The sequence below is a fragment of the Dasypus novemcinctus genome, chromosome 15, assembly GCF_030445035.2.
Source record: "Dasypus novemcinctus isolate mDasNov1 chromosome 15, mDasNov1.1.hap2, whole genome shotgun sequence".
Classification (NCBI taxonomy): domain Eukaryota; kingdom Metazoa; phylum Chordata; class Mammalia; order Cingulata; family Dasypodidae; genus Dasypus; species Dasypus novemcinctus.
In genome coordinates this window covers 9,443,642-9,470,113 of record NC_080687.1, presented here as the reverse complement: position 1 = coordinate 9,470,113, position 26,472 = coordinate 9,443,642, and positions in this window count along the sequence as shown.

The following is a 26,472-nucleotide window of genomic DNA, read 5'->3' as shown; positions in this document are numbered from 1 at the left end:
AAATTGAACCCGGGACCTCCCATGTAGGTGGGAGGTGGGCATGCAACTGCTTGAACCACATCTGCTCCCCCCTATTTTTTAACTGTAGAAACATTTGCCTACTCTGAAAGACAGGTAAAGGGGAGAGGCCAGAGAATTCTCTAGCTTAAGCTCCCAAGAAAAATTTTTACATTGCCTCATTTTACTTGGAATGTAATTTCCAGAACATTTAACTCCTATTAAAACTTAAGTAGAGGCAGTGGACTTGGCCCAGTGGTTAGGGCATCCGTCTACCACATAGGAGGTCCGCGGTTCAAACCCCGGGCCTCCTTGACCCGTGTGGCGCTGGCCCATGCGCAGTGCTGATGCGCGCAAAGAGTGCCCTGCCACGCAGGGGTGTCCCCCCGCGTAGGGGAGCCCCATGCGCAAGGAGTGTGCCCTGTAAGGAGAGCTGCCCAGTGCCAAAGAAAGTGCAGCCTGCCCAGGAATGGTGCTGCACACATGGAGAGCTGACACAACAAGATGACACAACAAAAAGAAACACAGATTCCTGTGCCGCTCACAACAACAGAAGCGGACAAAGACGACGCAGCAAATAGACAACCAGGGTGGGGGGAGGGAGGGGAGAGAAATAAATAAATTAAAAAAAAAAAAAACTTAAGTAGAGAGGAGTGGATGTAGCTCAACTGGTTGACTGTCTGCTTCCCATGTATGAGGTCCCAGGTGTGATCCTCCTGAAAGCAAACAAAGAAACCAGTCCTCACTGGTAAAGCTCAATGGTTGAGCGCCTGCTTTTTATGTATGAGGTCCTGGGTTCAACCCCCAGTAACTTCCCCCTGCCCTCCCTCACCAAATTTAAGTAGAGGAAGTACATTTTTAAGCAACTTAATACTTTTTTAATTATACGAACAATTCGATGATTAATTAAGTAATTTTTGAGTGCTGAACATGAATGAGAAGTTGTTGGGGCTACAAAAAATGAATTATTAATAAATAATAATAGTGAGCTTGTTGGTTTCTACACAGATTGATTTTTTTTCCCCTCATCAGTAAAGAAACAAAGAAAATATTGGATTCTTATAAGTACGTTTCAAAATCAAATTATGGGGACTTCCAGGAAGATGGTGGACTAGAAAGACATGGGACTCTCTTCTCTCCCAGAAAAATAGCTAGAGGACAGGCATAAATGCCCTGGAAAACAATTCTTCTAGGGTTTAGGACACCAGGGATAGGCTGGACATTGCCCAGAAAAGGGGCAAAGGAAAAGAATCGCAACTGCAAAGCTGTGAGTTAAAAGCGGCACTGCTACCGCCAGCACCCTCACCCTCACTGAAGACACTGTTGAGTTCTCAGGCCTCAGGTCAGGCAGCTACAGACAAAGGGGACCCCAGGGACCCACCTCCCCAGGAAAGGGGGGAGAGAGGGACATAGCCTAAGGCTGACTCAGCTCTTGACCCACAGATTTGGTCTCCTGTGTCCCAGGAGTCCTTCCAGGCAGGTGGGGCAGCACCACTGTTGGCCTTCTGAGCCAGTTCTGTACTAAAGAGATGAGGGACTAAAGAGATCTGACCCTCTCAAGCTCCTTCTCTCCTAAATGGGACTGACTGTTAAAGAGGAGAGTGGAAATATTTCTTTCTTTCTCGTTTTTTAATTTTTGCTGTGAAAATTTTATTCAGGACATCATACATTTTGTCACTGGAATCCCCTATCCAAAATACCTCTTGAGAAAGTATTTTCAGAATTCAGCTTTCCTACCCCTGAAGAATGCTAATGTCCATCTTTTGGGTAATGAGATTTATGTGTTTTCCTTTTTTCGCTTGGGCCACTGGGAAGCTCTGATTCAACTCTACTACCATATCTATGTTGGCCATTATGGGCTCTTTACCTGGTCTTGGTTTCCTACTTTTATCTGTATATCCTTAGTCATGATTTTCTATTTCTATTGTGGCATCATTTGACACTGTAAATAAAATAAAATAAAATAAAATCCTTTATGGAATGAAGGAAATTATAAACAAGCAAGCAAACAATCAAAACATCCTGATAGATCTGCTGCATGCTCAGCTGACTCTGCCTTGGTAGTGTCCCTACCGCTTAGCCTGCCACTTCTCAACTTTTCTAAATGCTGAAATTTGTTTAGTGGGCCCCACTGTGCCAGCTTTAATGACCCAGAAGTGCACTATTCCAGTTCTACCATGCTACCCTCATATGCTCTAAGGGAAGTTACTACTACTCTTGGCCTCAAGATTGCACCCACCCCAGAAGGTTCTTAGGAATACCAAATGCAACAGTAAGTGCCAAGGGGTGATGCTCAGTTTTCTAGGGTATTGGTATTATTCCAAACAGCTTCAATTATCACAGTCCTGGGTATTATAAATAACAAAAATCTAAGCATGCCACTCCCTCTAGCACTATTGTATTATAAAGTAGAATTCACAACAAGTCTTAGACAGGAAATATTTCTTACCCTGAAAATATTTTAATTACAAGGCTCTTTGCCTGTAGGCAAGAACCTCTAATAAGACATTTGATGCTGTCTGTACTGAAGCACACACACACTCTGATGAGGCAATGAAATGAGTGCCATCTGCTGGCAGACCAAGGAAGTGCACCGGAGGAAATGAAAAGTAAGTGAGGCTTTTTCCTGGTCTTTAGAGCCTCCCTCCCCAAGGACCTAGGATGTGGGTCTATAACTCATTACTGGGCTCAGGGCCCAGTTTTGAGCAACTAACGGGGACAAACCTAGACCCAGATCCAGGCTGAACCAAGAATCAAAGAAAAGCAGTATACACAGTCTCCTGTCACTAAATCCCTATGAAAGAGAAACTGAGCATCCAAGTAAACTCACTATCCTAATCAGATGTCTAGGCATCAGGAAAAATTATGAGCCATACTTAGAAAATGGAAGACATGGCCTAAGAAAAGGAATATATCAAAGCCCCAGAAGAGAGGCAGTATGTGAGACAAGTAATTAACAAGATGCACACAAAAAATCAAATTATGTAACTCAAAATTTATATAGCATTTAGTGCTTGACACAAAGTAACTGTCTAACCAGTTATCACAAATTATTTATCATTATCATCATCACTACCATCATCAGCTTAGTAGGTCACATAATATTACTTATATAAAGCCTTTCTTTAAATACTTTGTAATGCACATTTACTTTAAAATAAGTTTGGGAGCCTGTGATAAAATTAAAATTCTATCAAAAACTGAATACCATTTTCTTGAGGGTTCTGGCAAACTATTCTTAAAATTATATTTTTTTCAATTTCCAAATCCTGTAAACTTAGAAAACATGTTTTTGAAATTATAGTTGTGTCACTTTAAAAACTGATTATGGGATATCCCTTTAAAACCTGCATATCGGATACAAACTAGCTCCTTTAACCAGATAACATTATACAATGGCAGTATCTAATATCCTATATATAAAAACGAAATAGCAAATCTGAGTGAAACCAAAACACTGTCTCTGCAGCACTGGGTTGTATCAAGGGACACCTTTGTTTTGAGGAAGATTTTGAGGTCTCATGACTGACTAAATTAAGAACATTTCAGTATAATTGTTTTTGTCCAAACAAGCACTAAAGATATTGAAATACAATAAAGAAAATGGGCTGACAAAGACAAAGCAATAAAGAGGAAATTGGGGGGAATGGGGAGAGCAGGTTTTTTCCCCCTATATTCATAATGCATTTTTATGTATTTCAGGAAGATGACAAATCCTTTTTGTGAAGATATGATGGTGGAAGTTTTTTGGGTATGACAGTCTTAAAAACCAAAAAGGAGGAGAAACTGAAAAGATAATGACAATTAAATATAATACATAATACTAATGGGTACAAAGAATGGAAGAGAAAAAGATCAAAAGGACATTACTGGCACATAAGAAAATGTTGGAATATAGAATATAAGCTTTATATCAATGTTAAACTTCTTGAGCTTGATAGCTGCACTTATGGTGATCACACAAGTGAATACCCTTATTTGTAGGAAATGTACATGAAGTATTACGTGTTCGAGAAATGTTCAGAAAATAGGTAGATGATAGGTACATGGATGGAAGGAAGAAGAAAAAGGCAAAGGTGGCAAAATGATAAAATTGGTGGATTTGGATAACTGGGGGAATGGGAGTAATGCTGGAGCTGTATGTTTGGGGTTTGCATATTACTTTTGCGACTGCCCTGTAAATTTGAAATTATTTCAAAATAAGTTTTTTTTTCTTAAAAGTTAATAAATACTCAACATGCAAAAAGAAAAAAGAATTCAAACACGTTTTTTCACTGCAAAACCAAGAATTTTTCATATGCCAAAATGCACTGTGAATCTCCAAGGTGGATGGAGAGTGGTGGTAATACCAGAGTATTCTAGATTCTACTCTCAGCTGATACTTCAAAAGACTGAACACACATTTATTACACAAGGCACTAGGTCAGACTCTGTAGAAGATAAAAAAAAAAATGATCCAAACACAATTTCAGTGCCAACAGTACTTTGGGTTTACCATAAAGTCATTCTACCACACACACAGGCCATTGATACTGAGGTTTGTTTAGTGGTTTTCAAATTTGTTGGGCATGGTGCATTGATGTAGGAACAAATTTTACTTGTGGAAAGTCAGGGAAACGGACGTGGCTCAACTGATGGAGCGTCTGTCTACCATATGGAGGGTCCAGGGTTTGATCCCCAGGGCCTCCTGACCCATGTGGTAAGCTGGCCCATGCGCAGTGCTGCCACATGCAAAGAGTGTCCTGCCACGCAGGGATGCCTCTGCGTAGGGATGCCCCACACGCAAGGATTGTGCCTCACAAGGAGAGCCGCCCCGCATGAAAAAAAGTGCAGCTCACCCAGAAGTGGCACGACACACACACAGAGAGCTGACGCAGCACAATGATGCAACAAAAAAGGGACGCAGTTTCCCAGTGCCACCGGATAAAGCAAGCAGACGCAGAAGAACATACATCAAATGGACATAGTGCAGATAATGGGGGGAAAGGGGAGAGAAATATATAAAAATAAATTAAAAAAAAAAAAGGAAAGTCAGACATCAGTCCTGTTGTATAAAAATGTTGAAACATTCGTAATTAAAAAAATCTATTTACACCTATTGTTCAAGGCCAGTTACTTCCCCCTTTAAGTGTTAAATATTTCTATGGTTGTACACACTAAAATTCACGTAAGATGGACATACAACTATTTTACTATGCATAATAAAAATAAAATGCATAAAACACAAATATTTAGTAATGACCAAGTTATTTCAATCTGTCAATCTTTATACCTGAATTAATAAAGATAGAATGATGTAAACCAAACTAGTGTGGATTGAAGCCATGCTATTGCACTGTTCCCTTTCAAAGTCACTTATGACTATCTAAAAAAGCAAAACAGGGGAGTAGATGTAGCTCAAGTAGCTGAGTGCCTGCTTCCCATGTACAAAGTCTGGGTTAGATTTCTGGTACCTCCTAAAAAACAAACAAAAAAACCAACTGTTCACTGGGAAGCATATGTAGCTTAGTTATTGAGCCTGCTTCACATGTATGTGGGTCCTGGTTCAATCCCTGGTACCTCCTAAAAACAAACAAACACCAAAGGGCTTCTTCTCATTTCTCATTGTCTTTAGACTCTGCAATATTTGGCGAAGTTGGTCATTCCTTCCTTCTTGAAAATCTTTCCTCACTAGGTTTCTATAATTCTACACCAAGTTTTCCAAAGTCTGTCTTTCTGGAACATCTGCCCCCCGTGAAAGATGCTGGGGTGGGGTCGGAGGCATTCAGATAGCTTCCTCTTGGGAGATTTGTCATGGACATTAACATATTATGCAGTATTCAATCACAGAATAGATTTTCTTTCCCATATTACCTGTTATCATCTCACAGATGTAGCTTGTGGTAGAACATACTTTGGAGAATGCTATCCCTGCTTGTTTGATCCTTCTCCCTTTTAATAGTTCTTTTTCCTCTTGTAGCCCAAATATGGCTTTTCCAAGTTTCCCTCATCAATTTTTTGTTCTTCTCAAGACTATCTCATCCACTCCCCCAAGGCTTCAATTGCCAAATATTTCCCACATTCTCAAACTAATTCTCTATAGACCACTATTTTCATTTCTCCAATTACCCACTGACCATTTCTAATTGGACATCCTGATGTCAAAATCTGTATATATTCACACTTATTTCTTCCCAAATAACAGGTATCCCTCCTGACTTATTGCCCCTAAATTCTCCTAGTCTCCCAGTCATTCAGACTTGAAAGTTCAGGGTCATCACTTACTCCTGCCCTTTTTTCTCACCTCCCTTTACCAAATGACCAGATTCTTTCCATTTCTCTCTGCTGCCAATCCCTCACTGCCAATCCAACCTGCACATGGCCAAGCGCTGTCTGAGTTTAAAACATGTCGGTGTTAGAGAGATAACATTTACTGACCACTTTTAAATGTTTGCATGAGCTACACAGTTAATCCTCCAACTCTTATAAGATAGGTACTATCAACTCCATTTTATAGATGATAAACTAGAACACCGAAAGGTTAAGTAACTTCTTAAGGTTTCACATTCAAATTTCAGTCCAACTACTCCTATTTTCCCACCTGAGTTTCTATTCCAGTCAAACTGATAAACACATTGTAAATCTCATCCTTAAAATAATCACCGGAATGACTCCCTGATCCTCTTGTCCTCTTCAAATGCCAGCCTACACAGCTCTTCCACCTCAGAGCACCTACCTGACCACTGGAGTACATTAAGATAGCCACATGTGCAAGTTTATCTGGGACAATTTTGATTTATTCATGTCTAACTACAATTATGCCCAGTGCCCCTTTGCTCTCAAAAGTAATTCAACTTAGATGATAAATTATAAAGTCACCCTATATATGTCACATCATTTATTGTAAATACCATTTATGTATATGTTTTAATTCTCTAATTAAAACATGGCTTTTGGGAAGAGAATCTTAAAACTTTGAAATATGTCTCTAAACACCAAAGACAATTTATGTATGTGGGCCACAGAACAATTTTGGAGATGGGGTACCTTTTGTTGTATTGCTCACCCCCGCCCCAATTAAATCCTGCTTTTAGATCAAAGCAGCAGAGAGCGGGGGGTGGTTCATAGTTAACCTCAGTTGCAGTGTCTGAAAAGAGGTAGGTATTTAACTACTGGGAGATGAATGAACAATGTACTGGGGTATGCCAGACTACAGCCCACCTTCCTAAAACATTTCAGCAGTGTGCAGGAATAGGGTATTTTATGTATAACCAGGAAATGGATCTACTAGCAACTAATGAGGAAAAATGCTCTCTAACATTGTTTGCTACTGTATACAGTTAGGGAACGATAGCCTGCCTCACTATTTTCCACACACTATTTTCATGGAATATAAGCCTTGAATTAGGCCAAAGAGATAATAAAAAAATTGTCCTGAAGAGGGGAAAAAAGAAAAAGACATTTAAAAATCACTCTGTTCTTTAAATATGTTTGTCAGTCAACTCATTATTCATAAGTGACAGCAAGCTCTCCTGTTTAAGAAGAATGCATTCTCTCCTGCTATGAAGACGACGACTGTTTGCCCTGCCTGGGCCCTGCAGTCCTATTCAGCTCCACAGATAATCTGCCTCAACCTGTGACTGGTGATCCTGTCACTTGGTGGTGCCCCAGACAGCCATGATCTCATGTGATTGAGATTCTCATTTATAAATTCACATCTCTGCAACACTCATGAATTCTTACTTGAATACAATTGTTTTATTATTATTTATTAAATTTAAAATACTAATAAATAATTTATCAATTTACTTAGGATTGGTTTGATAAATTGTTCAGCAGCAGATTCTGCATAACAATCAGGGAATTAGGTAGGTGAATGTGACAAAAGCATCAAACTTACTATATGGTATTAAATAGGATTATCAGAGAATAAAGCATAAAATTATTGAGTGCTAGTCACTGGTGATGAATGCATCTTACTATTCATGTATTCTTAAAAAAGTGAAGGCTTATAAAATATAATTGTTAGAGTATCAATCTAGCAGCACTGAGACATTGTTACCTTACAGAAAGCAAAGTGAACCGCAGTGATGGCTTTAAAGAGGAGGAAGAAAGAATACAACTAGAGTGTTCAAGTGCAAAATAAAGGTAAAAAGAGGAAACATTTTTAAAGAAATTGTTAAGGAAAAGGAGAGCAGACCTCCTGGGAAAAAGCAAAGAATTAACAGATGGCAAAGAAGGAATATTTATAAACAGGACAGACTGTTATCAACAGATTAGACAATTACACAAAGATATTGATATGAAAAGAACAGATGTATTCTTGCTAGAGAAACAACTAAAGATCTAAGGATCTCTGGCACTGAGTTAGAAAATATCCCACCATACTTTCTGCAAATTTAGAAACTTTGGTTCAGAGTTTTAAAAAATTTGTCTATGGTTATAAGAAACAATAAGATAGAAATCCAAATAAATCAGCTCAGGTCTATGAATGATGACACCTCTCTGACTTGGACTATATGTTCAGCCATGTCTTATTTTTATCATTGAAACAGCCTGTGCTCATGTCTATTAAATACAATCCTCAAGAATCTGTGAGGGGGAGTGGGTGTAGCTTAGGGTTTGAGTGCCTGCTTCACATGTATGAGATCCTGGGTTTAGTCCCCTGTACTTCATTTCTGATGTTACTATATTAATAATTACTCAGAATAACTAACATCATGAGACAGACATAAAAGTCTGGGGGAAAAATGAGTCTCTGGACTCATTACAAGAACTAATGAAATTGTTCCTATCACTTCATTTCTTACATTGGATTTTCTTTTATTTTCAGAATATTTAAGACATTCATGTTTGAACATTTACAAACATTAGGTGGTTTCATCACCTTACTCAAATGATATTTAATGGATTGCTCATACATGTATATTTAGAATTTAGTTTGGGATCAGTCTATATGATCAGGGCCCCTAGGTGAGCTGGACTACTTGGATTTGAAAATGATTACCAAATAAACCTGAGTCTTTTCTGAATTTTAAACAAACAAAAAACCCCAACTCAGTCAGGAAACAGTCTGGACAAATATTGCTGTGACTTCTATGAATCACCCCAGAAATAATATGGAATTAACCTTTGACCACGCTCCCTAGTGCTGTCCTGTATGTTATCCTTGTAATAGGGAGGGTTAGGGCTTGTTAGTTTAATCTGTTCATTTTCTCTAAGTTTCCCTCTACTACTGCTTTCTTTGTAGAGTCAATCTTGGTAGCACCATCTCCTCATTCCAAGAAACAATTCAAAGCAACTGTTAAGACAGGTTCAAATCAGAAAGATTCACTGGTGTGCTTGTGGGGCCAGCTGTTCTGTGAGGACAAGAAGAATGGGGCTGGGCTGGAGGAGGAGGACGGAGACAGAGCCAATGGTGACTCACAGTGGAGGGAAAAGAAATGAAGAGACAAACCTCTACGTGAGAGGGAAAAGAAGGACCTTTGACTCAAAGAACCGGGGTTGACGCCTAGATGACTTACTGATTCCATAACTTGCCGACAATTTGCAAGTTAACAATCCTCAACACTTGGGTCAGCTTGTGTGGGAATAAGTGTGTGAAAGAAAACCCTTGCCCCCTGACCATGGTGTGCCTCAAAGAGCAGATGGAAATTTTCCTCCAGGTGGTAGAGCAGTGGACACATAGCCATTATTCCATGCATGAACCCTTAAAGTACGGACAGTGCTTCCTTCTCCCTTGACTTGCCATTTGGCTTCAGAGCAATCAACCTGTCTCAAAATGGTGTGTAATTCCTTGTGAACACTATAGGCATTCTTGAAACCATACTTTTTATAAGTAAATAACTTGTCCATGATTGCTTCAAGCCAAACTAGTCAAAACACAAGTTTAAACTGAAACACCAAGGTCTCTACTTAGTCAAAGCTGCCATATGTATGCAAAATCAATACTGAAGAATTTTTAAAAAGTATGTGAACAAATAAACCCTCCCCCAAAAGAAAAAACAACAAAAAACAAACCAAAACCAAAATGAAAAACAGGAAACAAATGAACAAAAAGACAAAAAGTATGTGAGTGATAGTGGTATAGGATGTTTTATTTTTTAACAGAAGATATAATTTTAAAGTTTTTATTCTTAGAGCCATTAAAAGTAACTCAGTTCTGCTGCTCAATTCTGATTCCAGAGAGCCAGGAAAAGAAAAGGGGGAAAAAATAGGAAAGAACAGATGATGAAGAAAGTATGAAAGATCCACTGCAAAGGAACAGGCAAATTAGAGCTGCTGCAATATAAACAATTGGAAGATAAAAATTAAGCCATGTGCTGAATAAGTGATTTACTCTGCTTTTGATTTTAAAACAAAATTTGATTTATAAAAATTACAAATTCAAAAATTCCTCCCTTAAGTTTTTAAAAATTTTACTCAATTTACAAGTCTGGCAAAATGTGACTAGTAGTAACTTTTGGTTAATTACCTAGATTTTAAACTGCAATTATAAATTGAATGGGTTCTATTTCCTTTTTAGATATTTCAACCACCAGCTGGCAAATCTTCCCAATTACTTATTTTTTTAATAATATATATTTTTTGAAGATTTATTTACGCCCCCCCTCCCCTGTTGTCTGCTCTGTGTCTATTTGCTGTGTATTCTTCTGTGTCTGCTTGTATTCTCATTAGATGGCTCCGGGAACCAATCCTGGGACCTCCTGGAGTGGGAGAAAGGCGATCATTCTCTTACGCCACCTCAGCTCCCTGATCGGCTGCGTCTCTTATTATCTCTCCTCTGTCTATTTTTGTTGCGTTATCTTGCTGTGCCAGCTCTCTGTGTGGGCCAGCACTCCTGCCAGGGCAGCACACTTGTGCAGGGCAGTACTCTGCGCAGGCCAGCACTCCGTGTGGGCCAGCTCACCACACAGGCCAGCTTGCCTTCACCAGGAGGCCCTGAGCATTGAACTCGGGACCTCCTATATGGTAGATGGGAGCCCAATTGCTTGAGCCTCATCTGCTTCCCTAGTAATATATTTTTGGTTTATTTTTAAAAGATACATACATCACACAAAATGTTACATTAAAAAATATAGGAGGGCAACCAGCAAGATGGTGGCAGAGTAGGGAGCTCTTCGAATCAGCTCCTGTTGCAAGGCAGTAAACACCCACACCTATCTGGGGCTAGGTGAAGCACCTGTTTGGGGGCTCCAAGAGACCAGAAGAGCATCCTGCCACATCCTTGAAGGAATGGAAGGAGGAGACTGCCCATCTGCAGAGAAGATTCCTGAGTAGAGCACTCCATGCCACTGGGGCCAGTGCCCATCCTCCAATGGAGGCACAAGCTGCCTCGGGAGCTGTTCTGTGGCTGGAATTGAAAGTTCCACTTCCCCAAAACGAGGGAGGGAGGAAGGATGGCTGGACACCAAATTCAGCTACTGATGAGTAAATTTGGCGGGTTAAAGTGTAACACTAAGAGCAGCTGAAGTTTGAACCTGTCCAAGTCAGAAAGAGGACAGGAGCTGCCATCTTAACTCCATGCCTGACATGAGGGGAAGCAGGGAAGAATGAAAATCACAGTGCTGGTAGGAACCAGTTTCTTTCCATCCAGATCAGACTGCAGCTCTAGCCTAGGCCCCAGACCCACCTCTGGCAGGGAGGAAGCTGGGGGAACCTGCGCCAGCCTCTCTGGGAAATTACCAGCAAAGTGACAGAGGCCAGTGACTGTCCTAATCTGGCAGCACAAACCACCTCAGGAGCTATTCTGTGGCTGGAATTGGAAGCTCCATTTCCCAAAAACAGGGTAGGAGGAGACGATTGGCCACTGATTTTGGCTACTGATTAATAGATTCAGCTGGCTAAGGTATAACCCTAAGAGAACAGCTAAAGTATGAACCTGTTCAGTCAGAAAGAGGGCGGTGGCCACAATTTTGACTTTGCCTCTAGCCTGAGGGGAAGCCCAGCCCACCAAAAATCACAGTAATGGGAACTGGTTTCTTTCACCCAGATGGGCCTGCAGCCTTAGGTTAGGCTTCAGCCCCATCTCTGGCAGGGAGTAAGTTGGTGGGCCCTGCACCAGCTATTCAGGTAACTGCAGGTACATTTGGCTGGCACACACTGAATAATCGGAAGTTTATTGGGGTAACTGTGGTCATCTTGGACCTGCACTGCACAGATGGCTGCCCACACCTGCAGTTCCATCCCCACCACAGGCAGGGCAGAAAGGGGCATGAAGCTTCATCAGTCTTTCTGGGCAACTACAGTCTAGGTCTTTACAATGTGGATTATTCCATACAGCTGTGACTCTGTCCCTATCCCTGGCAAAGGAGAAAGTTGGGAGAGGCTTCATCTGTTCCTGGGCAATGAGGGAAGCTTGAGCCTCCACTGCTTATAGCACCAACTAATCCTTGCACAACTAGCAAGGGGAAAAGGGCAGGAAGGCCTAAACTAAAGAGAAAAACTGCACCCAGAATAAATAATAAGTCAGATGCCAAGACACCAACAGAAAATTATAATCCACACTAAGAAACAGGAAGATATGGTCAGTTAAAGGAACAATATAAGCCTCCAGATGACATAAAGGAGTTGAGACAACTAATCATACATGTTCAAACAAATCTCCTTAATAAATTCAATGAGATGGCTAAAGAGATTAAGGATACTAAGAAGACACTAGATGAGCACAAAGAAGAGTTTGAAAGCATATACAGAAAAATAGCAGATCTTATGGGAAGGAAAGGCACAATAAATGAAATTTTTAAAACTTTGGAATCATATAATAGCAGATTTGAGGAGGCATAAGAAAGGACTGGTGAGCTTGAAGAAATGGCCTCTGAAAGTGAACATACAAAAGAACAGATGAAGAAAGGAAAAAAATTGAACAAGGTCTCAGGGAACTAAATGACAACAAAAGACATTCAAACATACGTGTCATGGGTGTACCAGAAGGTGAAGAGAAGGGAAAAGGGGCAGAAGGAATATATGAAGAAATAATGGTAGAAAATTTCCCAACCCTATTGAAGGACATAGATATCCATGTCCAAGAAGCACAACGTACTCCCATCTGAAAAAACACAAACAGACCAAGTCTAAGACACACTTATCAGAATGTCAAATGCCAAAGACAAAGAATTCTGAGAACGGCAAGAGAAAAGCAATGCATAACATATAAGGGATACCCAATAAGATTAAGTGCTGATTTCTCACCTGAAACTATGGAGGCAAGAAGACAGTAGTATATTTAAGATACTACACGAGAAAAATTCCAGCCAAGAATCTTATATCCAGCAAGACTGTCTTTCAAAAATGAGGATGAGTTTAGAATATTCACAGATAAACAGAAACTGAGAGAATTTCTAACCGAGAGACCAGATTTTCAGGAAATTCTAAAGGGTGTGCTAGAGCCTGAAAAGAAAATATAGGAGAGAGGCCTCGAACAGAGTCTAGAAATGAAGATTATATCAATAAAAGTGTCAAAAGAGTGGTGAAAATAAAATATGAGAGATAAAACTCAAATAGTCAGGAATAAACTTAACCAACAACGTAAAACAATTGTATTCAGAAAACTGCAACTCGATGTTAAAAGAAATTTTAAAAAGTCCTAAATAACTGGATGAACATTCCATGCTCACAGATTGGAAGACTAACTATCTTTAAGATGTCAATTCTACTCAAATTGATAGACAGATTCAATGCAATCCGAATAACAATTCCACCATTTTTTAAAAAATTGAAAGCATGATTATCAAATTTATTTGGAAGGGTGAGGGGTCCTAAATAGCCAGAAACATCTTAAAAAGGAAAACGCAAACTCTCATTTCCAGACTTTAAATCATATTACCTAGCTATAGTGGTAAAAACAGCATGGAACTGGCATATAGACAGACACATACACCAAATGAACCAAATTGATGGTTCAGAAAAAGACCCTCACATGTATGATCAAGATATTTTTGACTACCCTGTCAAACCCACAAAGCTCGGGCAGAATAGTCCATTCAACAAATGGTGCTGAAAGAACTGGATATCCATAGCCAAAGAAGGAAAGAGAATCCCCAAGTCACACCTTATCCAAAAATTAACTCAAAATGGATAAAAAACCTGAAAATAAAAGCAAGAACCATAAAGCTTCTAGAGGAAATTGTAGGAAAATATCTTTAAGCCCTGGTGGTAGGTGGATTCTTAAAGGAAGTAAGAGGAGGAATGAGATGGACTATTGATGTTCAATGTATGTAGAAGTTTTAATTAGCTTTACTGTAAAAGTGTAGAAATGTATAGAGTGGATGGTAACACACAGCGAGTAACAGCTAGTTTATAAATGGGGATATGGCTGAAAATGGTGGTCTAGGTATGTAAATGCCGGTTGACAGAGTGCTGGAAAATCATCTAGGAACTGAATAGTACAGTCAACCAAGAGGTGGATGAGAAATGTGGTTGATGGTACAGATGCAAGAGGGTCCTTTGCGAGCTAGAACAAATTTACATCACTATTGCAGGGTGGTGGGAATGTGGAGAAGAATGGGAAAAATACACCTGGAGGAACCTATGGACTATGCCAAAGATGTACTGTGTTGATAATGGGGCAGTAAGGAAAATCTGTGCCAAATGTACACTATAGACATAGTAACAATCAGATGATATTATCTTATTTGTAACAAATGTTCCACCACAGTGTGGTGTGTTAACAGAGAGGTGTTGTTTGGGAATTCTGCACGTGTGCATGATTGTTTTAAAAGTTTACAACTTCTGCCAGAAAAAATATATTTAAAAAAATATTAGGGTGGGTTTGGGGAAAAATACACCAAATGTAAGATAAGGACTATCATTAGCAGTAAGATTTTTATAATATTCTTTCATAATTTGTAACAAATATCTCATGATAATACCAGGTGCTGGTGGACGATTGATGTATGGGACCCCTGTATGATGTTACGCATGTTTGCTTTGTAAGTTCATAAATTTTACTATACACTATTGTTTATGTATGTTCATATATAAATGATATAAAGATAATAATAATAGGGTGGGTTTGGGGGAAATACTTTGGTTAGTAGTAATATTTTGACAATGATCTTTAATCATTAGTTATAAATGTTTAACAGCAATGTAAGGTATTGGTGGTAGGGTGAGGTACGAGAGTCCTGTCTGATGTTATATATGTTTGTTTTTTAAGTTCACAACTATTACTATATACTTATTGTTTATGTATGTTTATGTATGAGTGATATACTTCAATAAATTAAGCAAAACACTACCACCAAAAAAATATATATATGAGGTTCGTATATACCCCACTCCCCATACCCCTCACTTTTCCCACATCAACAACTTCTTTCATTAGTGTGGTATAATTTTTCTTATAAATCTAATACATTAATCTTATAAAAAGGGGACCCTTAAGTTCATATAAATGTTCCAGTACTGTACATCAGCCATGTAAGACGTTTTAACCTACAAACCAAAAGATAAAATCAATTCATCAGTCACATATTTTCAATTGGAATTACACTGATGAACAAGCACATGAAAAGATACTCAACATCACATAGCCATGTGATTAATTTTTTGAGGCAGAGTGATAGGTACATAATGGTCCATTATACTATCTTTTCTACTTTTATGTATGTTATAAACTTTCTATAAGGAAAAGCTCTTAAAAATTGGAAGAGACCAAATTTTCTTAAATATAGAAAGTATATAAACTAACTATGGAGAGATTATTACTCCATGAATTCTTTTTATACTTCATTTAAAATCTTCCTGGGTGTAAAATATATTTAGCTAAAGAAAACAATAATATTATCACAAACAACTCTGGAACAACTTTTTGATGTAATTTTTAGGGCTACCCTCCAACTGCTAAGGTTTCTTCAAGATGAGAGAGGTCCTGGTGGGACAAGGGTGAGTTCCCAACTGCAGCCACAACTGCCAACTGAGCCACTGTGCAGCTGTTACAGTAACTACGCCATAACTTAGCCTGTCATTAACATTAATGATGTCTTTCTGTAAATGAAAAAAGAGTGCCCCTTCCTCAAGCATGCTGGCATCTGAACAAGACATGTTAAATTATTACTTGTAGACAATGATCATTAGATTCAAGTTATTTACTATTAATTTATATATTATATAATTTTTCTACCTACTCACAGACCTCTATAACCTTTACACATGTGGCTACAACAATAATTACATTTAGTATTTATTTGGACCAATAGATATGTAAATGTCTTCCCCTATAATTCTACATGAACTATGAACTTGCTAGATTATGTACCTTTTCATATGTATTCAATTTTTAGGACCACAATTCTTTGAGAAGTCAAAATAACGTATGATTTCATTTTGGCTTTCTCACATGACTTGGTCTGAATTGTGACTGCCAACAGGTAAGGCCTTTCTACTGAAAGGTATGTATTTGCAGAGTTTTTCTGTCTTTACACTAAATACTACCCTAGAAATTCAGCTGCTATTCGCCAAGGGTTTCATTTTGTAGATTTAGGGAAATTATGGGAAGGTTTTAAGGGAAAACCTGAAGGACATACCTGTCATATAAAAGAACATGGTTTGTGTCTCTTTAACCGCTGACATTTCAATTATAGCAGTTAATGTGTTTATAAATTCATTAGTAGAAATGCCTTATGAAAACACTTTTCTTATTCCCCATATTTTAGTTCCTGTTTTCAGTTTGTCTAATTTTTTTTCTCACCATCAAAGCTGTACATTTCTTCAGGTAAGGGAAAGGAGAGAAAAAAATATGTATGGGTACTTTGCTATGCTCACAGTCAAGGAAACACAGGTGGTGAGTTAAATGTGGTTTGAAGAGTAGAGATGGAATGGCGTTTAATGTCTTTATGGGATATTTTCATCAAGATGTGGTTATCTGGTTAAACCCCCTTCTCCTCTCAAAAGTTTCCTAACATATTTGTGTCCACTGGCCAGGAAGTCTTGGAGACAGAACGTTACTCTTCTAATTCTACACTGATATTCCCAATATATTGCCACAACCTCAATATTTTCAAATCTATAATTTAATTCATAACACATGCATTACCTACAAGCATTTGGGAGATACTTTAATTTGCATATATGCTAATTTACCTTTATGATATTGCAAACATAAAAAATGAATGTGAATATTTATTGTAAATTATAAGACTCTAAACTGCTAGTCTTATTTATATTTAAAGAGTGATTAGCCACAATGAATGAGAATAACTGCCCCTGATTTGTCCTTTTACTAACCTTGCTCAATTACCTTCTATCTTCTATCTTATAGATTCCCCATACATTTAGACCTGTAAATCCTCTGAGTATTAATTAAATATATATGTAACTTCTATCTCCTCAATCAGACTGTAAACTCCTCAAGGGCAACAATCATGAGGCCTTCTACTCCTGCTTTTACTTCCTTTACTTCCTCTCCACCATTAGCCAGTTTTCCAGAGTGGGCATGTGCACAAGCATTGTTAAATACCCTTAATGAGGGCATGGAAAAAGCACTAGCTGGCGGATCATCCTCCCTAAAGTGCGTCAACAAAATCATCAGGGGCCACTAGAAAGGAAGAGGAAAATATGCTGGTCACCATGATCACCGAAACATCTCTAACAAAACATAGCAGCTCCCAAAGAGATGACCTCACAGGGATGTGATGACAATCCAATCCTTCTGAACAACCCTTCATTCCTAAGATGTAATCATTCAACAGATTTTTCACAGCCCTTAATAACCATTATTATTTTGATAATTTAAGTCTGAATAAGGCTGGTGCAAGCGTAATTAGAAAATAAGTGAAAAACAAAAACACACTATGCTGTGTGGCATGGCCATTATACATAGTATATGTGAATCATTTCTCAAATGAAGAAGGAATCCAAAAACTTTAAGACATTTACTGTACTTGTATAACTCATAGTATTTTTTACCTTGTATTTTTTACATGCTTGATCTTATTCTGAATGGTGATGAGAACAACAATAAAAATAATACAGCACTTACCATGTGTGAAAAGCTGTGCTAATTACAACTAAATGAGGAAGGCATTATTAACTTAACTTTTTAAATTTTTTTTAGGAGGTATGGGAGATTGAATCCAGAACCTTGTACACAGGAAGCAGGTGCTCAACCACTGAGCTACATCCACTCCCCAATGAAAGTTGGTTTTTTGGTTTGTTTTGTTTTTAGGAGGTACTGGGGATTGAACCCAGGACACCTCATATGTGGGAAGTAGGCTCTCAACCACTTGAGCTACATCTGCTCTGTAACTTTACTTTGCAGATAAGCAAACTAAGGTTTAACAGAGGTTAAGAATCATGTCAAAGTTAAGTGGCAGATTGAATATCTATCTGATCAATGCTGGAGCCCAAGATCATAAGCTAAGTAAGACAGGGTTTTTCAACCTTGACACTACTGACGTTAGAAACCGGCAAATTCTCTCACGAGGGGTTGTTTTGTGCACTGTAGAATGTGTAACATCATCCCTGGCCTCTACCAACGGAATGCTAGTGGCAATCTCCATGCCCACCCAAAGCCCAAAGTCAAGGAAATGAAAACTGTCTCCAGACATTGCCAAATGACTCCTGGGGGATAAAACTACCCTGGTTAAGAATCACTGGGTAGGCTTTTATATTTTTATATTGTTAAATCATCAAGAACTTGGGAAGTGGATGTGGCACAAGTGACTGACAAACCTTGTCTTATTTTGCAAATCACGTTTGGCTTTTTCTTTTTAACCTAAAACAATAATAAACAGTTTATCATTGTCTTGTTTACAAGACATCATTTTGGATACTTTTGCTTGTTTTTAAAAATAAGCCCAAATATCAAAGTTAAGCTTGCCACAACTGTAGATATTAAAAAAAAAGTCCAAAAAGTGAAAGTGTTTTATACATTACAGAATCAATGGACTGAAGATCAAGGTTCCTAAAATGAAATTATGGGGTGTGGCTATAATGTTAATCACATGTTTCAGTTTATTTTAAAATTCAATTACTGATTAGTCATTACCTCGTGTGTTTCTGTTTGTGATTATTTAAGAGCTTTACTTTGCTACATATCCTACAAACAATTCAAAATCACACATCATTGCATTTCACAGATAATTTTAAAATATCCTCTGAAATACTAGTTTTAACCTCTTCCTCTGCTGGATTTATGACTAGAGATACCAACAAAGTAAAATAACTGATGGGTTTAAATTTCAGCCTTTTCTCCTTCTGACCCTAACTGATTGAATTAATGAGCTGTGCTGGCCAAAGGGTGGACAGACTTGAGGAAGGAAAGGAGCTTAGACAGTGTAAATTCTTTGCAAAGCCATCTGGCAATAAATATTATGACCTGTAAGAAGTGTTCCTTCTCTTTTACTGACAGGGTCTACTTATGGAAATTGACTTCATACAAATAATTAAAAAAAAAATACAGAAGAAGGAAAAAAAAGCTATGACATAAAAATGTTTACTCCAAAATCTAACAAAGAAAAAAATGTGAAAGAACCTAATATGGGAAGCAGATGTGGCTCAACTGATAGAGCATCCGCCTACCATATGGGATATCCAGGGTTCAAACCTAGGGCCTCCTGGCCCATGTGGTGAGCTGGCCCATGCACAACGCTATCACGTGCGAAGAGTGCTGTGCCACGCAGGGGTGTCCCCCGCATAGGGGAGCCCTACGCGCAAGGAGTGCGCCCCGTATTGAGCTGCCCCTCATGAGAAAAGTGCAGCCCACCCAGGAGCAGTGCTGCACATGGGGAGAGGTGATGCAACCAAAAAGAGACACAGATTCCCCGTGCCATCGAGAATACAAGTGGACACAGAAGCACACACAGCAAATGAACACAGAGAGCAGACAATAGGTGGGGGGGGGGGGGAAGAAATAAAATAAATCTTAAAAAAAAAAAAAAGAACCTAATATATTAAAAAAAAAAGGGAAAGATTAAAGAAAAATATGCAGACCAACTCAGTGGAATATAACTCAGCCATAAAAATTTATAAAAATATAGGAAAATATGGGTGGAAGACGTCAAGGCAACTTTTTGGTGTGGTGGTCCATGGCAGTCTATCAACCCATCAGAGCAACACTGCCCTAAATGACACACATTGCGAGGCTCAGGGCAACATTTACATACTAATCTCTGGGTAGACCACAAGGACCTACTACCGGGAAGCGAACTTGGCCCAATGGATAGGGTGTCCGCCTACCACACGGGAGGTCTGCAGTTCAAACCCCGGGCCTCCTTGACTCGTGTGGAGCTGGCCCATGTGCAGTGCTGATGTGCGTGAGGAGTGTTGTGCCACGCAGGGGTGTCCCCGCGTAGGGGAGCCCCACATACAAGGAGTGCACCCCGTAAGGAGAGCCGCCCAGTGTGAAAAAATACAGCCTGCCCAAGAATGGCACTGCACACACGGAGAGCTAACACAGCAAGAGGACCCAACAAAAAGAAACACAGATTCCCGGTGCTGCTGATAAGGATAGAAGCGGTCACAGAAGTATATACAGAGAATGGACACAGAGAGCAGACAACTGGGGGGGAGGGTGGGAAGAAGGCGGACAAATAAAAAAATAAATCTTAAAAAAAAAAAGACCTACTACCAACTAAAGAAGACTATTATGTATTTCTGGTGTTAAAATACAAATTCCTTTTTAGTTTTTTCATCAGTTTATGACAATAGTTAATTTACACTTAGTGACAATGTAATGAACTTGTTAGACATTGTAACAAATGAGAGTCAGGAGACAATCAATTTGACTCTTGACCAAACGCAGCCTGACCTCCTATCAAATGAGCCAGTCAAGGTGGAATGGAATGGCATCTGAATGGTCACACAGTGTTTAAGCGGAAAGATTTAAAAAAATTTGAATATAAGAGTTCAATGACTAGTATACTGTGATGAGTCACTGCAACACGGGGGGGGGGGGGGGGGGGGGGGGGGAGGGAATTATAAGCTTTTAAAACTTTTTTTTTTTTAAAGATTTATTTATTTATTTAATTTCCCCCCCTCCCCTGGTTGTCTGTTCTTGGTGTCTATTTGCTGCATCTTGTTTCTTTGTCCGCTTCTGTTGTCGTCAGCGGCACAGGAAGTGTGGGCGGCGCCATTCCTGGGCAGGCTGCTCTTTCTTTTCACGCTGGGCGGCTTTCCTCACGGGCGCACTCCTTGCGCGTGGGGCTCCCTCACGCGGGGGACACCCTTGCATGGCAGGGTTCTCCTTGCGCGCATCAGCACTGCGCATGGCCAGCTCCACACGGGTCAAGGAGGCCCGGGGTTTGAACCGCGGACCTCCCATATGGTAGACGGACGCCCTAACCACTGGGCCAAAGTCCGTTTCCCTAAAACTTTTCATGAATAAAAATGTTAAAACTAAACCAGTCATTTAACATTAAAGCAGACAATGCTAAAACAGTGAAAATTTTATTGAAAATGGAATTTTTTATGTTTTAATTTTTAAAATTCTTTCGAAGTAAAACTAATAAAGTTATAGATACTAAACATCTTTTAAAAGTAAATATTACAATTTTAAAAATGAAAGATGTATTCTGCACAGAAGGGCAGAAGAGGAACCTCGCAAATTACCAGAATTAGGATCTGATGGAATATTAAATTTTATGATTTGACTAATTATGTAATTTAAGAAATTAAAATCTATAAAAGAGAAAAATACTTGTTGGTAAGGACACTGTGGATTAATTGCTGGTAATAGATAGGCTGAATTATATTACCCAATAAAATGCATGCTATGGGTTGAATAATGTACCCCAACACACACAACTTCTTAATCTTAATCCTTGCCCCTGCGGTGTCAATCCATTGTAAATAGGCCCTTTTAGAGATGTTATTTTTAGTGACAGTGTTGTCAACTGTATGACAGTGGGTCTTCATCTTTATGAAGAAAACCTAGAACTCACAGCAGAAAGGAGAGGACACTGCCACGTGACGTGTGGCAGAGATGCAAGTCAAAGAACTCAAAGGACTGTGGCAAGCTTTGTGGACGGACACTACTGACCCCCAGAGGAAACAAGCCTTCCAGCCTCTGAAACTTGTGGCAATAAATTCCCATTATTTAAGCCAACTCGTTGCATGTTATTTGCCATAGCAGACAGGAAACTAATACACTAACCTTATTTTGAAGAAATTATGTTTAAAAATAAAAGTTAGAAGGGGAGGTGGGGCACTCAGAGAAGCAAAGATTTAGGAGAAAATAGGCATGAATGTTATTTTCCTACAGAGTGAAAAAGGCTATCACACTGAGGAATGTATGTAATTCTTGGTTCTGAGGGAGCACCTGGGACCAAAAGCAGACAATTATGGCAAAGGAAGTAATAAGAGGTGGAAATAAAGGAAACAGGATAGATTATGAAGAAATAGGTTTTCCAGACTGATATGGTTTTCATAGGGCAATATGACCACTTGTGTGATGTACTGAGTAGAAAACTACATGGTATTCAAATCTAAGGGAAGTTACATTCGTTGAATTCTTATTAATGTACCAAGCAATTCATACACGTTTTCTATAAGACTCAATGATTGTGTTTTTAAAGAATTAATAACTTGAGAAAACAATCATCCCATAATGCTAATTTTTAAAAGTAAAATATAAAACTATAATCACAGCATGACTTTCTCAAATTTCTACAATGAGCATGATTTACTTTTCTATCTATAAACAACAAAGATTATGAAAACAGAGAGAGGGTTTATAATGCCTCCCACCACCCACCCTACCTTGCACTGATCTGTACACACAGATACATACGGGCTCACATAACCACTCATATATTTTCACAATGCCTGTATTTCAGGCATTGGAGATCCCTTGACTAACGTGAAAGAACCAGAAAATAAAATACCAAAATTGCCATCCAAATGGGGCCATTTCAATTAGTCTAAATTAATCATTAAAGAAATAACATCTAGTAAAAGACTAAATGGTGATTAAAATGTCAAAATCTCTGAAATAGCTGTACTAATATTTGATATAAAACATATATGTCAAAATGAATGTGTGCCATTTTATGGCAATGAAAAAAATTAAATGTTACACAAGTTTCCACCATAATCCCAACCTTAGAATTCTGTCTGAAAAACAAACTCAAATTTAAATTTTTAACTGATTTTTTTTTAAAGATTTATTTATCCCCCCCCCCCTTGCAGCTTGTTTTTTTGCTGTCTGTTCTCTGTGTCCATTGCTGCACATTTTTTCTGTGTCTGCTTGTCTCCCTTTGTTGTGTCAGCTCTCTGTGCCGCACGGGCAGGCTTGCCTTCACAAGGAGGCCCAGGGACGCGAACCCAGGGCCTCCCATACGGTAGATGGGAGCCCAATCGATTGAATCACAGCCCCTTCCCTAACTAAAGTTTTAATGTTCTCAAATCTCAGTAGTCCTTGAGATCAGGGAGATTCAGAAGCATATGGGGAGATTTTCCAAGTATATTTATAGGCCCGGGCCACTCTTCAGGGACCCTGAGATGAAGAATGGCACATCCACTACTGATATCACCTTCTCTTTGAGAAACCTAGCTGTATATGCCATGCATCCTTTTCAAAAAAAAAACAGTCTCACTGTGGAGGGGGAAATCATGCCTTTAGCACAATTAGAAGAAATATGAACTCCATTGCTCTTACATTTTCAGATAATTTGTCCTCCCATATTTTTCATTGTGGGAGTCATTGAAACATCACAATATTCAAGAGGTTGAAATGATAGAGGGCAATTTTCAATACTTATTTTATACCATTTTCATAGAATCATCCAACATTAAGTAATACTTAGCCTGGATTTCAAAATAAATTCGTAACAAGCAATTCTACCATTTTTGACTACTACTAAGGGTTTCCAGAAAACTAAGGACAATGGAAATGCTATTCTAGAATAAACTGGTGTGTATCCAAAGTAGTATCTTGTATCCAAATGAGTATTGTATCGAAGTCATCCAAAGACATAAAATTGTGCCATGGAGAAAAAAGGATTTTAGTAGGTAGTTTAGTAGGTAGTTACTCCTTTTATGGTTACTGACTTACAAATCTTCATATTAATTAACTTAGAAAGGACAATACCAGAAAATATCCAATGCCAGGATAGAAAATGGGTTTTATCACTTGCCATTTATAGTGAGTGCCAAAAATGCTCCATTAAAGAAGGACTCTGAAGCCATCTCTGGGCTCAGTGTAAACTCAGCAATTTATTCCAAATTAATATTTCTTATATACTACCTTAAATCACTTCAATTATAATTATTAATGATTCTAATATGTAATGTACTTTAAAATGATGAAATCATAAAGAAAGATCAATGATTCCAAAAAGGGAATTGAATCAGAATTTGAATTTTTAACGGAGGTACCAGGGATTGAACCCAGGGCCTTGTACATGTGAAGCATGCACTCAATCACTGAACTACATCCACTCTGCCAGAATTTGAATTGAGGTGTTTTCCATCCAGTAACTGTTTTCATCCAGTAACTGTTTTAACTGCTGTTCAATGAAGGAAGAATTATTCAAATAAATATAACTAGAGACCCAAGAGGAGAGTCTTAACAGTGACACTGCTGCCTTGTGAGCTGCATTTGATCCAACATCAGCCATGGTGTAGTTCTGAAGAAAACTGAGGAATTCTAAGGAAGAGAAGAAAAAGGGGACTCAAGACATACCTATGTCAAGAAAATGTTTGTGGTTATTTTTAGGATGAAAAAAAGGAGTTTTGTAGCATTAAGGCAGATATATTAGAAAGGGAAAACGTGGTTCAACTGAAATGTACAATTTTTTGTTAGTCAAGGATTTAGAAAAAGGAGGAGATGGGGAAAAAAAGCACAGAAGAACACAATATCAAAAGTGAATATTTCTGTGTGGTGTGGTTTGGGTGCTAAGTTTTATTTGTCTGCTTCTAGCAGATATTCAATAAATACTTGATGAATGAGTAAATTTTTTCCATATGGAAAAAAAAGGACTTACTTTTAACAATTATTTGCAAGATATGCAAGAAATAAATAAAAATATTGATTATATAATGATTATCTTTGGGTGGAAGCAATATGGGTGACTTTTCTGCCACCTGAAATATTTTCTATATTTCCCAAATTTTAACAGGATTATTTTCTATTACTTTATACAGTAATATTCAATAATAATCCATTTTATGCGAGACTACAATCATCACTAACAAGCAAGCATTAAACAGATTTTACAGTACTTCAAGAAGAACTGGGGATGTCTGGTAAAATTCTGAAAGCCTCTGTTTCCTAAAGAGAAAACTGAGGGAAAAGAAGTCACTGTTGAGGCAGCTCTCATTAATGATCTAGTCTAGACTATTAAAATCATCTTCCAAAAGTCCTCATAAGTTTTAAGGGAGCAAAAAATTTTGCCCATTGAGTGTACTTAACATGTGACTTGACTATATATTTCAAATAATCACAGAATTTCAATTACTGCCCATTTGCCTTTAGGACATATCTCTGGCCCTATTTTAATTTACTTAATGCTGAGTTCTTAATTAGGGATATAATTCCAAACATGACATTATTATTATAGGAAAATCACTTCCAGTTTATCATATGACTTCTAGGAAAACATGCCATAAAACATAGGGAATGCATATCCAAACACACACACACACACTGGCACACACACCTACTCAAGATTTATAAAGACATTCTAATGTATTACTGCTCAAAGCTGTGGGTATTTTCATTGTAATTACAGCCTGGGTTTGGTTATCAGCCCTATGATTTAGTAGCTGTGACATCTTAGATACTCCACTTAACTGATCAGGGGACTATAACTGTTCTAGTTGTAAAACCATTCCTACCTACATCTGTGTAGTACTGTAGAGTTAACAAAGTGTTTTCACAAATATGAAATTCACTGGATGCTCACATGACCCTCATTTTCTCGCTATGCAGATGATTTACCCAATGTCACATGCCTGGTGGCAAGACCAGGGTTTACGTACAGAGATACCCTATCTATTCAGAAGACTATTTTGAAGCTCAAATGAGACAATAAGTAGGTAAAAGCATTTTGTAAACTCTAAAACATATAAATGTAAATCAGCATATAATCATGTTTCCTTATCAGAGAGGTAGGTAGTGATTTTATTAACTGATCTGTAAAGTTACGTCTAGATGTAAAACTTCAAATTAGAATAGTTCAGGTTTTTTTTCCTATTAGAAGTTAATAAAAAATAAGAACAAACCAACAGATTTCTACCACCTTAAAACTATTAAAATTTTAACATAGTTAAGATTATACTCAATAGAATATAAAATACTCTTTCTGGCTTTTTCCCAAAATAATTAATACAAGCTTTTCTTCACAGAATCAATTATGGATTCTGGGGGAAAAACACCTTGGATACATGGGGTAAAACACCAAGATGGGTCTCTCACTTCACTGAGTTTATAGTGCCTAGTGAGGAAGGCAGACAAACATGGAAACAAACAAAATACAATTATGGGAAAGTGCTATAGAAGCAGCACCCTGCTCTAGAACAGGGAACTGGGGGAGAGAGAACTTCACTGAAGGCCTC